The sequence below is a fragment of the Lolium perenne genome, chromosome 3 (assembly GCF_019359855.2).
Source record: "Lolium perenne isolate Kyuss_39 chromosome 3, Kyuss_2.0, whole genome shotgun sequence".
NCBI classification, from domain to species: domain Eukaryota; kingdom Viridiplantae; phylum Streptophyta; class Magnoliopsida; order Poales; family Poaceae; genus Lolium; species Lolium perenne.
Window position 1 is genome coordinate 24,796,453 of NC_067246.2, and position 14,206 is coordinate 24,810,658.

The 14,206-nt window shown below is 43.0% G+C and overlaps 5 long non-coding RNA genes across 5 annotated transcripts in view; 4 read left to right on the forward strand and 1 right to left on the reverse strand.

Moving 5' to 3' along the window:
- LOC127340965 (uncharacterized) overlaps positions 1-14,206 on the reverse strand; it is an 89,593-nt gene that overhangs the window by 32,454 nt on the left and 42,933 nt on the right. The window lies entirely within an intron of this gene.
- On the forward strand, positions 1,327-2,000 carry LOC139838381 (uncharacterized). The gene is made up of 3 exons (XR_011754690.1): positions 1,327-1,530; positions 1,635-1,677; positions 1,888-2,000. It is a non-coding gene; the product is annotated as an uncharacterized lncRNA (long non-coding RNA).
- Positions 2,332-4,014, forward strand: LOC127340968 (uncharacterized). The gene is made up of 3 exons (XR_007875092.2): positions 2,332-2,413; positions 2,935-3,072; positions 3,501-4,014. It is a non-coding gene; the product is annotated as an uncharacterized lncRNA (long non-coding RNA).
- Positions 7,992-8,735, forward strand: LOC127340970 (uncharacterized). The gene is made up of 2 exons (XR_007875095.1): positions 7,992-8,066; positions 8,158-8,735. It is a non-coding gene; the product is annotated as an uncharacterized lncRNA (long non-coding RNA).
- On the forward strand, positions 9,158-11,109 carry LOC127340967 (uncharacterized). Its single transcript, XR_007875090.2, has 6 exons — positions 9,158-9,228; positions 9,375-9,821; positions 9,918-10,076; positions 10,179-10,239; positions 10,346-10,450; positions 10,576-11,109. It is a non-coding gene; the product is annotated as an uncharacterized lncRNA (long non-coding RNA).

Genomic DNA, 14,206 nt, shown 5'->3' on the forward strand with positions numbered 1-14,206 from the left:
AGGGTGATCGCACCCTCCCTCTGCCTCTGTCGCGCCCAGGCAGAGCACCGGCAGCCTCGTCACCACCAGCCCGGCCAAAACCCATGGCCCTGGGCATGCCCAGCTCCTCCAACTGGTTCAGCTGGCTATCTTGCACGGCCACGTCCTGCGCCTGAGGCAGGTCCAGCTCGGAGGAGAGGAGAAGGACCGGGGCGTCCAAAGCTGCAGCCCATGCCCCGATCACAGGCTCGTCATCGTCCGTCTCAACGAGAGGCTCTTCGTTGGCCAGGACGGTTGCAGCACCAACCCTCTTCGATTTTTTTTATGTATCAGGCACACGGGTACCCAGGTGCTACATCGTAATAAACCGACTAAACCACCCTACAATCCGCTCCTCTAAAATCTCAACATAAAACTTGTTAAACATGTCAAATGCCACACAGGAAGAAAAAAAAAACCAAATTGTATGAAGACTAACCTTTTGTAGCGATTACCGTTTCTTTGACAATGAAGTGATTACCTCTGCTCTCACATAAAACTCCAAACGAATCCTCTTGAAACAATTGACCGTGAAATAGAAAAATGGACCGAGCTTTAGCGAACCTTTCTAGTACTCCGTATCTGTTTTGGGCGTTAACGCGACCTCCAGGCAAATAGGGGTATCGGACACACACGCTCCAGTGACGCGATCAAAACGAACCGATTCATGCGGCATCATGTTTTCAAGGTCTGGGCACCTTTTAAAGCCGACGTACGGGAGCCTTAGGGAAGACCACCTCATTGTAACTCAGCACTTGTTGCTATCATAGTGATATGTAGCATCTAAAGATATAATTGTTGCACCTCCATGGGGCTCTCACAGCGATTTTAGCTTCTGGACCGTCAGATCTTGCTAGCTGGGTTCACTTAGTCGATCTCATCCGTTCATTCCGGGCCAGCAGCGCGTCAGACCTTCCTAGGTGAAGCCATGTAACAACCAATTTCTACCCGCCTCCTTATGTATTTGGGACCCGCAGCTCGGCCGGTCCACTCGTCAGTCGCTTGGGTGGGTTTCAAGTTAGTTAAGCGTGGCTGCCGGCGTAAGGGGTTGGCTGCCCACCCAATCCCCACTCACGTTTCTCTCTCCCCCAATCTCCACTCACGGTTCCTCTCCCCCAATCCCCATGGTTCTTCTCCCAATTTCTCAAACCCTAGGCCAATCCCCACCCTGCTCGCCGCCAGCTCCCGCCCCTCTCTCTTCCTCGGCTCCAATGGAGCGAAGCCGGCGACGCGACGCCTCCTCCCCTTTCCACGGGCTCCTGAGCAGACGCGCGTGCGCAAGGGCATGCGCTGGGCGGGCTGGCGACCAAGGCGAGGCCAGCAAGTGACGGTGGTGAGGGGCATGTGCGCGGCGGGCTCCTGCTATGCTCCGCCTCTCCATCCTCCCATCGAGGCGGAGGACGACATGGCACCAGCGACGTGCGCCGCCACTCTCTCTCCTACCCGAGCTCCCGTCGTCTCCATCGCGAGGAGCAGGTCAGGTCGCCGTCCTCCTTTTGTGTCTTGCAGCAGGTAAGATAGCCGTTGTACCTTGGCGGCGAGCGGAGCCATCGTGGAAAATTCTTGGTGCTGCAGCCAAGTCCTCCTTCTGACTCCTATGTTCTCCTTTTGTGCAGGACCAGCACCAGGAGGAGAACGCCCAATGAATCAGCGAAATAGGTGATTCCCCAACTCATCTTATTTCACCTCCTAGAACGCTCTGTTATGTCACTAATTTTCCTTTCGGACCTTGATCTATTTGGTTCAAAAAATTGTGTCTGGGGTCTCCTCTCTTGCCTCGAACAAAAAAGAGAGTTTTATGTAGCCTGTGCTTGATGTTACGTTGAAACGGAGGTTGATGTTTTATCTGACTTGCTTCTGATTTTTCAGTTTGTCTATAGATCTGAGTGATAAAAGTGACAAGAAGGGGACTTGGAGGAGAAAGGCAACCATGACTCAAAATGATGATTTTGATGCACACTGCGCATTTCATGATATGCAGGTACATGGCTCCTCTTATTTTTTTGCCTCCATATTTTTCTATGCATCTATTTCATCATGGAGATTTTGCGGAATTGAAGTATGGGTAAATGCAAGGGGAAGCGGTCAGGTTTTACCATTTGTCATAGTTATGATTTACTACTACTTTCTTTCTAGCAATGAAGGTGATTCTTCTCCGGATAAAATTAGGTCTCAGATCACAATTTATGCATCTTTGAGGTGCTGAATCATATATGTTGGATGGAATACTCTGGATTGGCTCTGTTGTTAACTTTATAAATTCCCAGGTTGTTCCTTGCCATGAACTTCTCTGAAATAAATGTTTTGTCCACACAGGAAAAAACTTGAATGGAATTGAAAGATTTAGTAAGGCACTCCAATATCTAGTTGAGATGATGAAAGTCTTTGTAATCAGGTATTAATTTCAGATTTAGATTCTAAAATATTATTTTGTCTGCTATGAACCTTCAAAATGATCTAACTATGTGTTTCAGTTTTTTTAGAGGGAGGTTAAAACGTTAGCGTGCGTAGATTTGTGTGATAGTTTCAGTTTTCTACTTCAAATGTGTAAGACGCTTTGGTTTTGCCTTCCGAAGTTTCAAATAATCTCCCTCTTTTGCGCATGGTAATCGGACCTGCCTTTAATTTGTGTTTCATTATTTTGTTCAAAAAATAGTGAACTCGGGCATATACTTGGTTTGGCCAGAATTATTGCGTGGTTCCATTTTACATTCTTTTTCTTCTACATGCTTGGTGTTATGGTACTAATATTATATAATTATTATGATTAATACACTTCATCAATTTTTTAAACAACTAAAATATGTGGCTTTCTTTTGCTTTCATATTTTCCAGTCAGCTGAGCTCATTTATCCAGATTTAGGACCTGCCCATTATTCATGCATTATGTCTCTTTTCACACATGTTGTTTTCCAGGTTGTTCAGGATGAAATAGTTTATTTGAAACTTCACTCCTTCTCGCCAAAATAGATAGCATGGACCCTTGATCTACACCGTGGAGCTTGGCGTAGATCGAGCTCTTGCTGCCGGAGACGGAACTAAGACCTATGTTGGGTATATTTCTTACCATTCCCATCTCTATCTTATACAAAATCTGGGAAGGTTGTTTTCCCCCCATTATCTCAAGTTCAGGCCTATTGTTTCCACTGTTCTGAAATGCGTGCAATGCGACAGTTATGAAAATGCAGAATGTTTGGTGAATATTGATTCGATTGTAACTTGTGAAAATTAGTAGCTATGTCAATACTTCTGAAAATTTGACAGTAACTTCGGCCTCCGCTAAATTTAGTACTAGCTATGTCAGTGCTACTGGATAATTGTATCAGCCAGTAGGTTACCGAGCCATTTCATTTGAGTTCAGTATGATAGACAAACTTCCATGTCAAATATGTGTAGTTATGTGTTGTTTTACACTAAAGATAAATAAGATATGAGATTATAAAGTTAATTAGTAAAATTTTGACCGTGTCTCATGATTGCAGAAGGTTACCAATGAGGGCACACGTTTGGTCAAGCAAGCAGAAGGATATGCTAAAGTAGGTACAATATCCGCGCCAGCAACTGCATCATTTCTGCACTTCTTATTTGTGGTTCAATCTATGGATAGTTCATTTTGCACTGTAGTGGCATGTTGATCCACCGTCCAATTACACCATATCATGTTAATACTTTTAAAGCAGTTGACACCTGATTATTGAAGCCGCCAACAGGGTTTTAGATTTCGTCTCTGACATTTAGCTTAATAGTTGTATCTGGTCTGCCTTATGTGATTCATGAGCTCCTGCCATCCAGTGGTTCAGTTGTGTATTTTTATTTAATCTTCCATGAAAAAGTACTTTAAAATTAATCATTTGCGCTCGGCTATGTCCATGCTTATTTTGATTTGTTATGGTTTAATCGTGCCATTCCTGTTGTCCTTCTTTGTAAATGGTTTGGTATACAAGGATACATCTCCGATTGTAACGATTGACCTCCTTTTTGTAGTTCGACATTTTTCTGATACTAGTAATCAAGCACGTGCACATGCACGTTGATGCAATGCTCCAATTAAATGCATATATAACAATATGTATAGATATGAGCTAGCCCCTAAGTTTACAGCAACCTCCGTAAGCTGCAAAAAAATATTTTTTGGATCAACAATGCAACAGCCAGTCTTCCATTGTTTAAGTGATAAATCATAGATTGTCAGTTCGGATAAATTGCACGCTAGTTAAATATCGGAGTGGTAAATCACTTGTTATCACCATATATATCATGAAACATCTGAGCAGTTTTAAAGATTGTTGTTCGTAGATCCTAGTTGATGTAATAATAAGAAATAAAGGAAACTCTTGCTTGACGCTCTCATAGTACTGGAAGCACTCTCGGCACAATAAAAAAATTGCAAATCATCCTTCCACGCTAAATGTCTGCAGAACACTTATTGCCAAAACAGAGATGGTTTGAAGATTCTTGTATGTCGTTCCTAGTTGACAACCAAGCATTCTGACTTCAAGCCAAATTTGCAAGTCATTCTTTCATGGTAAATGCACGTAAAAAATTATTGTTGCCAATACTCAACAAGCATCAACAAGAGTCTATCAAATAGCTACTTTTCAATTATAGTTTGATCAAGGTATATTGGATAACAGAACATCACTCTTTTTTGAACATCTCTAGCATAAAATTTTAAAAGATACTCACTCCTTCCTCAAAAGGATGTCGCAAATTGCGTCTAGATACATCCAAATAAGAGAAATCCGCAACATCGTTTTTTTACGGAGGAAGCGGCTAAATCCCAAGCATTAGTTTCAGTTGAGAAAGGAAAAACAAAAGCTAAGTCCCTATCTTTATAATACTTACAATTTTTAATAATACAGCAAGTGAACCTGTACCGTGTAACCAGACAACCAGTTATTGCCTTAGATTTATTTTTAAGACATTACATAGAAGAATAGGATCTCCAGCTAGCACCACCACCAAATTAAAACCATATAAAGATATTTTGTATTTTGTTAATCTATCTCTTATTTTCTCGGAGAATAATTTGCATGTACCTGATTCTTTGGATAGTTCCAATAATCAGGCTGAACATCCGACTTTTGGAGACATGCACATAATCAAAACATCAGCCCTGGTAGCACAAAAGAAAGCTATGAGAAAATACTCCAGGATTAAAATGGATGTATTAATGGATGAGTCTGCTTCGGTGATGAAAACTTCAAATTCTTTCATGCGGCGGATAGAATAATCATGAAGTTGAAATTGCTATCATCCAGAGAATGTTCAATAACAGATTGGCTTCTGAGCTTGTCCAGCAGTTTGAGGATCTTGCCACCTCTTGGTCCCCTTCTGTAAATAAGACAAAAACAACTCTTGAGGCGAGGCCCATAGACTCACTGTAAAAATAAATTGCGCCAAAGCATATCAACAAAGGAATGTATGTATGCTATCTGAATCTTGTAACGCTGCAGAAATTCATCCCATACCAGAAATACTTCTGAGTTCACATGCAACAGAAATTAGAAAATTTAATCAAAAACAGGTAGGGTACTAATTGGTGACTAATCTGTTCATCCTTCTACAGGAAGTTGAAAAGAAATAATGAAATCTGGGATAGGAATCAACACTGAGCATCCAAAAGCAATGACGATGCACCTTGGCTGCTTCGTTGGTGAGCCTGTTTGCCTATAAACAAGAAGGACATGATGAAAAACAATACATTTTGACACATGGTATGTGGTAAAGTTTGAATCAGCAAAGGAAACCTCAATCGTGAACGAAACCCTGGTCAATAGGCATCATCTCAGCGTGGTAAAGTTTGAAAGTTTGAATCACGTGATGGATTTGCCCAAGGATCAACACACACATATGTATATGGTAGAAGAAGAACATGCAGAGTTTTGTGGCACCGCACACTTGTGCCTTTTCTCTTGTTCAACTTAACAAACTCAGCTGATTACATATGGGCTTAAATAGCCAGACTCACGGGCTAATACACACCCACTAACTCCTGATCTAGCACTAACACACCGTGACCTATTCTTATGCCACACGACTAGACCACTCATCCACTAGGCCAGATGCATGCAGCTACATCCAAGGACTTACGCGCATCCAATTTTTTTTGACTAACTTGATCACTCCTAGAGCTAGTCTTTCGCTGGCACACACACTTATCCTCTCAGCTAGACTACATGCACTTTTCCTAACTACACCGTGCCATCAGCTTGTACACACATGGGATCACATCTTTCCGTGTGTATACTTCCGCAGCTTTCCGGCCGGTAACTCGATTACACAGAAAACTGAAAACAAAACAACTTAAACAAGCTCTAATAACAAGATTAGTTCCAACAATCACCTCCCTAATCTTGTTAATTTTTATTTCTCTCTTGAAGCCCATGGTTGTCGATGTCGTCGGTGCACCTCGCATATGGCCGCCAATGCCATCTTGTCACGCCGATTGCCGCCGTCGCCATTGACCTCACCGAGAGACACACCTCCTACACCTTCACCGCGAGCGTGCCGCCATGACACGCTCGCTGCCGCATGTACGCCACCAGTGCCGCAGCTCGCCGGTGACTCACCTCCATATTCGCCACCGGTGACGCAACTCGCCGGTGACTTGCCTCCATGTTGCCGCCGATGACGCACCTTGTCGACGACTCAGACATGGACGATGAACTCCTCATGGCAATGGCCTCCACGCCATGGCCATCACCTCCTTGCCGCCGGTGCCGCAACTTACCGGGCAGCACACCTTCCTCCATCGCTCGCGACGCAGCTCGACGATGATGAAGACCCCGACCTCGACGAACGAGGCTCTGATACCAAATGATGGATTTGCCCAAGGATCAACACACACATATGTATATGGTAGAAGAAGAACATGCAGAGTTTTGTGGCACCGCACACTTGTGCCTTTTCTCTTGTTCAACTTAACAAACTCAGCTGATTACATATGGGCTTAAATAGCCAGACTCACGGGCTAATACACACCCACTAACTCCTGATCTAGCACTAACACACCGTGACCTATTCTTATGCCACACGACTAGACCACTCATCCACTAGGCCAGATGCATGCAGCTACATCCAAGGACTTACGCGCATCCAATTTTTTTTGACTAACTTGATCACTCCTAGAGCTAGTCTTTCGCTGGCACACACACTTATCCTCTCAGCTAGACTACATGCACTTTTCCTAACTACACCGTGCCATCAGCTTGTACACACATGGGATCACATCTTTCCGTGTGTATACTTCCGCAGCTTTCCGGCCGGTAACTCGATTACACAGAAAACTGAAAACAAAACAACTTAAACAAGCTCTAATAACAAGATTAGTTCCAACATCACGGAGATGAACACAACCTTGGAAGAGCTTGTCTTAGAGGAGCCGTGGAGGAGCAGGAATCTGGCGCCAGAGAGAAGGTGCAGGGCGGCGGCGTCGTCGCTACGGGGAGGATGTCGACGTGGGGGCAGCGCATGGACGTGGAGGACGGTGGCGCTGTGGACGGAAAGTACAGGGCGACGGCAGCCTCGCCACGTGCAGGACGGCGGCGTGTTTAGCGCAGGTGGATAACGTCGGCGCTGGGGAGGCGACAGCGCTGGGTTCGTTCGGCAGCGAAGCAGAGAAGCGGCGTCGTTTTCGTCCTCAGCCGTGGATGAACGCCGGCTGCCTCCGGGCGGCGGTCGGTGGAGCACATCAGCGGCAGAGGTCGGGACCGTGGCCGGCAGCACAGAGCGCAGATGAATATGCGTCATGGCGGCTTGTAGCGTGCGGCGGCTTGCAGGGGAGGTGTGGGGCGTGCGTTTGGAAGGAGATCGTGGGTAGTTTCCCTTTTTTCCTCTCGCGCGGTTGATGATTCGATTAGCAGAGATGTGGGCGTCTAACACTGTTTTAGCGCTAATCTGAAGCGTTGAATTGGATAAATGGATGGTTCAGATTGTTTGAATCTGCCGCTCTTGCTCTTTTTATATTAGTGGAGATGGCCAATGCGTGACAACATGCGGAGAGCCCCCATGAAGTTTCTGTTGGTACTACCTATGCACCAAACAATGTAGGGAATTTGGAGTGAAGTTGAATTTTCAGTAATACATATGTGGTAGAAATTATCGCTTATGTGCCATTTTCACCTTCTTTTTTGACAGCAAGCCTAATAGATCAACTGACCTGTAATCGTAAGCTTAAAATGAGGTATATTTTCTATCATTTGTGCTTCATAGGTATCGATATGGTGCGGAACCCCTTAGAACCGTTACATTAAAAATGTTCATTACATGGTACTGTTATACACTTAGACAAGCAGTTTGCTCCAGAAAGGATCATGCTTGGTGTCTTCTTTCTAATATTGTTTACTCATGTTGCTTATGTAATCTAATATTATTGCCCCTGGTATCTTTCAAGAAAAGCTTTTGGTAGCCAAGAAGGTGATATACCTAGGATAGATGCTTCATCCATGTCCACATTAGTAGGCATACTTCGGTAAAAAACTCTTCCACTTTCACAAGATCGAAGGCATACCCCTGATTTTTTTAGAAATTTCGAGATTTCCCCACAATTCTTTTATTGATTCACAATTTCCTGCTGTTTGTGACGATATGGACATCCATTTTGTCGTGTGCCTGATCCTGAATTCTCTTGAGCCCCTATTCTTGAGTTGGTTCACTGCATCGAACTGTTGCTCGTGGAATCGTTTTGGACATCATCTTGCTGATTGTGGCATTCACCATTTGTTCCTGTTTATCTCCTCTACAATTTCTGGTCTAAGTGTATGAAGTGTGGTAGGCTTGAGATAGTGTTTGATCGAACAATGTACTGTACACCGAGATGATCGATAGTATGCATTTTACCCAGCTAAGCGCGTGAATGAGATTTGTTCTGCAATATTTGTACTGTGACGGTACTAAGTATGCCTATTTTGATATTCATAGTAGACAATCAATATGTTAATATTCTCGGATAGTCGTAATTGAGACATGTATAGCTTGTTTTGTTTGGTGGCTCCTGGAGTCCTGGTGCTATCAACCGCACTATGTGAATGCACTTTGTTTGGCTGGGTGATGATTTTGTGCTCTTTGTACATCATGCTGCCGATGTAAATGCCGCGAACCACACTAGACAGACATCACTTCACTGTAGTTCTGTACCATGTGCAAGTTGCCGAACTACTTTTGAAAGAAGAAGCTAAGCTGGATGTTGCTGATTCATATGGCTCTCAGGTATGTACATAGGCTTCTCTTCCATGTCTTTGGCCCCGTGTTTGCTTTTGGGTTAGAGTGATGGTACATGTTACGAAAGAAGAGAAGACTGAAACGATCTCAGACCATTACTGACACAATCTTCTTTCCGTACTTTCTAATTGTAGCCTCCCTTTAAGAAGGTGAATCAGATAATTGCAAGAACTTCTTTATTTGTCAGTGAGCATGGTGGACAATCAGAGATTGTGTTAAGGGTGAAGCAAGGAAGTAGCCCAACATTTGGATTCTTGATGCTTGACCATCATCTCCGCAGCTACTTCTGGTACATTGTTGATCATCCTCAGCTATTGAAAGATGGCTCAGACGCTGACACCAATAACGTCAACAAGACTGTTATGAGGGATAGTGAGCATGCCGCTTCATCAGGTGGAGCTTTTCATTGCTTGGATCCATCTACGAGTCTGGAGATGAGGATGACGATGTGCTTCCATCTTTATTGAAAAGCACTGATCATGGAAAGGACGTTGTTTTACATGAGAAAGGCCACAAAGGGCGTGCATCCCGAAAATGAGTAAATAGTAGCAAAAGAAGCTTTGACTGCTCACCAGGAAAAGGTAAAAGAGTTGACCACTTCTACCAAGTCCGAGAACTCTAAATTAAGTGTATTTGGCACAAACGAAGTGATTCTGGAACCACCATCGTTTATAAAGGGCACAGTGGAGAAAATTGTCGAGATTATTCTCAGGAACCGAAAGGAGTTTGAAGAAAAGCTCATTGCGCAAGAAAGGATGACAAGGAGGTTTCCATTTCCTCTGCCCAACAATCCATATCATTCTTACTATCTCAAGATTCTCCAAGAAACCCAAGAGGTAACTTGAATCGCACTTAAGCTATGTTTTAAGGTATGATTTTGCGGTAATTTCCCCCTTCCTGACGTTTTTGATAGAACTGTATGTTTTTATATTTATCAGGTGGTTTAATTGGGCTAAACAGATGCAATTCGGAACTTTTATTTGACTAAACGTTTGTCAGGTATTCGATTCTTATAAATTAGTGACCTAAAAGGTTGTTTCTCTGTCTTTACTGAACTTCAAAAGCTTAACGATGGTGCCTACTCCATATTGTCTTACTGCGACAGGGCATGTCAGCGGTGGGCGTGGGCATGAGCCCGGTGTCGCTCAGAGTGCAAGAGTTCCAGGAGGACTTGCTTTGGGCTCGCGGCCGCATGCACAGGCTGCGGGAGGTGCGGCATGCCCCATACATACGTGATCCTAGAAACTTCAGTTTATTTGTTTTACTTGCATCTAAGAATGATTTTACATTTTTTTGTTGTTCACACTCAATTTTCTTCCTAATATTCCGCTGCAGCGTTGCGAAGGAGGAGCACGACCTCGAGCCCGCTGCGCGAGATGACGATTACATCAGCCCGAGGATCTACATGTGTGAGGAGCCCTGCGCCACCACACTACACCACATCTGCCACATGGAAGACCATAATATTAGGCTGACCTCACCGCTTTTAGGGACGAAAGCCGCTGGACGAGATGGTTCTTCAGTGTTAATATTGGTCGGTTGATTTGGCCACGGTCTGTCAAACTGGTGGTTACTAATTAACCTAAGAAAAAGGGAACATCTAGGGATGTGACTGACTACACTAGGATCCCGCGTGATTTATTTTTTATCTATAGATCGATTTCACTAATTAATGATAGAAAGAGGGCTCATTCATATGTTGTGCTTCAAGCTTAAAAATATTTTCTATTTTGAGTTAGTATCTTGGTAGTACTCAGCTCTGTATAGACTCCATATGCAGATTGTATTTTTCTGTAGGTAAATAAAATAGAGATATGTATATGTTCTCCCAAAGCTTAGTGGTAATGTTTGTTTTTCATTTGTGAACTAGATTAGTCTCACAGTTCTTTGGTTCATGCAATTGAGATTCTGCTTCAAAGGCTTCTATCTTTGTACTCTGTTTCTACATAGAATTCGCAGCACATCTTAAAAGAATAATATCACATTTTTTAGTTTAATCATATGTATGCTGCATGCTTTCAATTTGTATAAATGTTCAGTATAGTGTTTTATAAACCCGTTTACCAATGCAGAAAATGGTGGAAGGGTGTGATACGTCTCCAACGTATCTATAATTTCTGATGTTCCATGCTTGTTTTATGACAATACCTACATGTTTTGTTCACACTTTATGATGATTTTATGCGTTTTCCGGAACTAACCTATTGACGAGATGCCGAAGGGCCAGTTGCTGTTTTCTGCTGTTTTTGGTTTCAGAAATCCTAGTAAGGAAATATTCTCGGAATCGGACGAAATCAACGCCCAGCATCTTAGGATTGCATGAAGCTTCCAGAACACCCGAGAGCCGCCAGAGAGGGGCCACAGGGGGCCCACACATGGTGGCGGCGCGGCCCAAGGGGTGCGCGCCGCCCTAGTGTCTGGTGGCCCCAAACCCCTTCTGATGCCGCCTCTTCGCCTATAAGAAGTCCCTGACCTAAATCTTCGATACGAAAAAGCCACGGTACGAGAAACCTTCCAGAGCCGCCGCCATCGTGAAGCCAAGATCTGGGGGACAGGAGTCTCTGTTCCGGCACGCCGCCGGGACGGGGAAGTGCCCCCGGAAGGCTTCTCCATCGACACCGCTGCCATCTCCACCGCCATCTTCATCACCGCTGCTGTCTCCCATGAGGAGGGAGTAGTTCTCCATCGAGGCTAAGGGCTGTACCGGTAGCTATGTGGTTAATCTCTCTCCTATGTACTTCAATACAATGATCTCATGAGCTGCCTTACATGATTGAGATTCATATGAGTTTTGTATCACTACTATTCTATGTGCTACTCTAATGATGTTATTAAAGTACTCTATTCCTCCTGCACGGTGTAATGGTGACAGTGTGTGCATCGTGTAGTACTTGGCGTAGGTTATGATTGTAATCTCTTGTAGATTATGAAGTTAATTATTGCTATGATAGTATTGATGTGATCTATTCCTCCTTTCGTAGTGTGAAGGTGACAGTGTGCATGCTATGTTAGTACTTGGTTTGGTTGTGTTGATCTGTCGTGCACTCTAAGGTTAATTTAATATGAATATCGAATATTGTGGAGCTTGTTAACTCCGGCATTGAGGGTTCGTGTAGCCCTACACAATTAGTGGTGTTCATCATCCAACAAGAGAGTGTAGAGTATAGCATTTATCTATTCTGTTATGTGATCAATGTTGAGAGTGTCCACTAGTGAAAGTATAATCCCTAGGCCTTGTTTCCAATACTGCTATCGCTGCTTGTTTACTGTTCTACTGCATCTGTACTGTCTGCAATATTACCACCGTCAACCACACGCCAGTCCTGGACAGCAAAGCACTTTTCTGGTGCTGTTACTACTGCTCATATTCATTCATACCACCTGTATTTCACTATCTCTTCGCCGAACTAGTGCACCTATTAGGTGTGTTGGGGACACAAGAGACTTCTTGCTTTGTGGTTGCAGGGTTGCATGAGAGGGATATCTTTGACCTCTTCCTCCCTGAGTTCGATAAACCTTGGGTGATCCACTTAAGGGAAACTTGCTGCTGTTCTACAAACCTCTGCTCTTGGAGGCCCAACACTGTCTACAAGAATAGAAGCACCCGTAGACATCAAGCACTTTTCTGGCGCCGTTGCCGGGGAGGAAAGGTAAAAGGTACTCACACTCCGGATCTCGGCTACTAAGCTATTTTCCGGCGCCGTTGTAAGTACTCGAAGCTATTTCCTTTAGATCCTGCAATTGCATCTTTTTGTTTCTTGTTTACACTAGTTAGGCATAATGGAAAACAACAAAAATATGAGAGATCTTTATGAACTTTATCTTGAATTAGGACATGATGTATTTGAAGAGAGAATTAAAAAACCCATGGAACTTTATATGCATGCTAATGGGAATGTTATTAATATGAATGCTTTGAACACTATTGTTGCTAATGCTATGGAAAATTCTAAGCTTGGGGAAGCTGGTTTTGATGAGCATGATCTTTTTAGTCCCCCAAGCATTGAGGAGAAAATTTTCTTTGATGATACTTTGCCTCCTATTTATGATGATTATAATGATAGTGGTCTTTTGGTGCCGCCTATTATGGAGGATAAATTTTATTATGACTACAATATGCCTCCTATATTTGATGATGAGAATAATAATGATAGCTACTTTGTTGAATTTGCTCCCACTACAACTAATAAAATTGATTATGCTTATGTTGGGAGTAGTAATTATTTTATGCATGAGACTCATGATAAGAATGCTTTATGTGATAGTTATATTGTTGAGTTTGCTCATGATGCTACTGAAAGTTATTATGAGAGAGGAAAATATGGTTGTAGAAATTTTCATGTTACTAAAACACCTCTCTATGTGCTGAAATTTTTGAAGCTACACTTGTTTTATCTTCCTATGCTTGTTACTTTGCTCTTCATGAACTTGTTTATTTACAAGATTCCTTTTCGTAGGAAGCATGTTAGGCTTAAATTTGTTTTCAATTTGCCTCTTGATGCTCTCTTTTTGCTTCAAATACTATTTCTTGCGAGTGCATCATTAAAACTGCTGAGCCCATCTTAATGGCTATAAAGAAAGCACTTCTTGGGAGATAACCCATGTGTTTATTTTGCTACAGTATTTTTGTTTTATATTTGTGTCTTGGAAGTTGTTACTACTGTAGCAAACTCTCCTTATCTTATTTTATTGCATTTTTGTGCCAAGTAAAGTCTTTGATAGTAAGGTTCATACTAGATTTGGATTACTGCGTAGAAACAAATTTCTTGCTGTCACGAATCTGGGCCTAATTCTCTGTAGGTAACTCAGAAAATTATGCCAATTTACGTGAGTGATCCTCAGATATGTACGCAACTTTCATTCCATTTGAGCATTTTCATTTGAGCAAGTCTGGTTCCTCTTTAAAATTCGTATTTACGGACTGTTCTGTTTTGACAGATTCTGCCTTTTATTTCGCATTGCTTCT